Source organism: Haliaeetus leucocephalus, unplaced genomic scaffold, assembly GCF_000737465.1.
Source record: "Haliaeetus leucocephalus isolate CR32 unplaced genomic scaffold, Haliaeetus_leucocephalus-4.0 Scaffold173, whole genome shotgun sequence".
Classification (NCBI taxonomy): domain Eukaryota; kingdom Metazoa; phylum Chordata; class Aves; order Accipitriformes; family Accipitridae; genus Haliaeetus; species Haliaeetus leucocephalus.
The window spans coordinates 4,755,619-4,758,320 of record NW_010972609.1 but is presented as its reverse complement, the minus strand read 5'-3'; positions in this window follow the sequence as shown (position 1 = coordinate 4,758,320).

Here is a 2,702-nt window from a genome sequence, read left to right as displayed (position 1 = left end):
ATAAACTTAACAGCTACTGTTATCGTCTGATTCTGCTCAGATTGCTAACGCTGGTGGTGTTTGAGGCGGATTTTCAGTGATCTCTGAAGGAGCAGCCCGTGCATAATGGATGTAAGGTGTCTTTAAGCATGTGCTTAGCAGTCATCCACACGTTTTGGTAGCCTTTCAAGTACATGAAAAAGCCAACCGGCAATAGCTCGTTGTTCTCAAAGATGTTTTAAGGCAGGGAACGAACGTTTGCAGCTGGCTTAGGATTTTGGCATTTGGCAGGTTGGTTCGAGACACTGTGACTTTCTAGCAATGCTCTTGCAGTATTCTTCACGCTCTTTTGTCTGAGAGAGGGGAAAATGTATGAGTGATTCCCACTTAATTAGGCCTCATCTGCTAAACAGTTATGTCACTATTTACATACGAGTAGTCCCACTGAAGTTAAGTCCTACAGCTGTATACTTCATCTGGTAACAATGTAAATCCAAGATAAACAGACTTGGAAGGAGAGATGTACATTGCCTTATATGTATGAACTACCTGAATCCAGCAAATGCTGTGCCGTGTCGTTCTGGCAAGAGCTAACAGCTATCCCGTTTCAACACCCTGTAAACGGATCACCTGATTATTAGTTTTAAACGGTGGACCAAACTCTACTCACTAGTCCTGACTTTTACTGAACTGTATCACTTGTCAAATGAGTAACTTTGAATCAGTTGTGCCCCTCCACCGTAATAAGAAAAAATAATCCTCCGCACCTATTCACGTCAAGTGATCTTTCGTGGCTGGGTCTCCCATGGCCTAGGGATCAACCCTTCTAGAGATAAAAACCACAGTCGGAAACAAGACTTAGGGAAAGGAAATGGCTGGAAACTCAACAGACGTCTGGGTTTAATTCTGCTCCATCCCCTTTCTAATGCCTTTCTTGCAGGAATCTCTCTCAGCTGTCTGTCAGTGAGCCTCCTCCATCATTTCTGTGCATTGACTGATGTCCCAGCTTCAGCTTTGGTCCATCAGAATGCCTTGGGCTGTTCTCTCACCAATGAATGGCACTACAAGGGAAGGACCGTGATTGCTTTATCCTACCTCCTCCTCTTCTGCCAGATAAACCCCATGCTCTATAGCATGCCGTATGACCCTACCAATGACAGTTTGTTCTCCCATACGCTTTGGTACCATTCTCTTGATTACTGTGCCTGGTTTTTTTCATGAACTAGTTCAGACTGACGTGACTGAAGCGATGTAAATCAAACTATCCCCTCGGCAAGCACGTGCTTGATTTGGTCTAACAAGCATGAGATGGGTTATCACTTGTCACCTATCCCCAGCGAAGTAGGTGGAGTCGTGTTGTGTTATCTTAAGCAGAAGTCTTGACCGGGAGCTCTTCTAGTTAGCTCTCCAAAGGAGTATCTTTACTTGTGGTTCTGTCAGCATGACCCTGCCTTAGTATTGCTGGCAAACGCCATCAGTTTGCTCTGGAAAATGCAGCTGGACAGGACTGAAACCACAGCATGTCCAGTTCCTGCTGTGGATCTCCTGGGAAGCTTTCTTGGAAGTTTTTTTTATAGGTTTAACATTACTACATCAATATAATACTGTGACCTGGCAAAGGTTTCTTCTGGACATCTCTAACAACTGAGACCGTCATCAGAAAATGAAAATATCTAGAAGTTAATGAGATGAGAAGTAGCGGAGGAACGGTGCTGTAGATAAAATACTTTCTTACAAGTGATACAGCTGGAGTTACTTTCTCAATGAAAGGCTATGTTTCTTGAGCTATCAAAAAAGTATGTAGAAATATTTTTTGTAACTGACACTGCATCTTTATAAAGTTCTTTGTCCAAAACCACTGAGGACTCCATGGAGTCAGAAACTTTTAAGACTTAGATACATATTTGTGTAGTCAAAATATGAACCGTATGTCTTACTACCCAAAGTAGATATTACCATAGTTATTTTACTCCCTTGAGGGAGTGGCAGGAGCTACTTGCTTAGAAGCCTGGGACAAAGCAGAACTCCCTGCAAACCCACTTGTTGAAACACTCTGTGATTTTTTTTTTTTTTCCCCTTTAATGTGGTTTAAAAAGCGGTATTCCCAACTACTATTAACACTAACTATGAGTACTTCCAACTGTTGGAAGAAAACTTCAGCTTCCTGACTGAAGATCAATACTTAAGGACGGGGCTCGGGTGACAACCGATAGGGTGATCTATTGGGTGCAGGCTTACATCGGCACCAGCCTTTCTGCCCGGCTCTGCCTCTTGCATGTCATACAGCAAGTATGTAATGCCGGCGAAGGGATTCAGCCGTTCTCTTCAGGGCAGCTTTGCTGGAGCCCACTTGACTTTTCTTCTAACACCTTGCCCCCAGGACAGCCGAGGCAGGAAAGTACCAGCTGTACCAGTCTTAGGGCAGCATCTGCTGGTTATTGCATGGATCAACATAAATGGTTGTCATGGAAGAGGCTGCTTGCTTTGGCTCCCAGGCAGAGGTACCTGGGACGCAGGGCGGGGGGGGCGGGGGGGGAGAACGGGGGGTCTGAAGAGAACCGACCCGTAAATGCAATCCTAACAGTCCAGGAGAGAACTGGAGCGGGCGAGGAGCTGCTGGGTCTTGGTCTGGCTCTTTCCCGGTATGAGAGGCAGCACCCACAAACTTTGGAGAGTCCAGCTTCAGTTGGCTGCAATCCGCCTCCAAAGGCAAAGAAACCCGC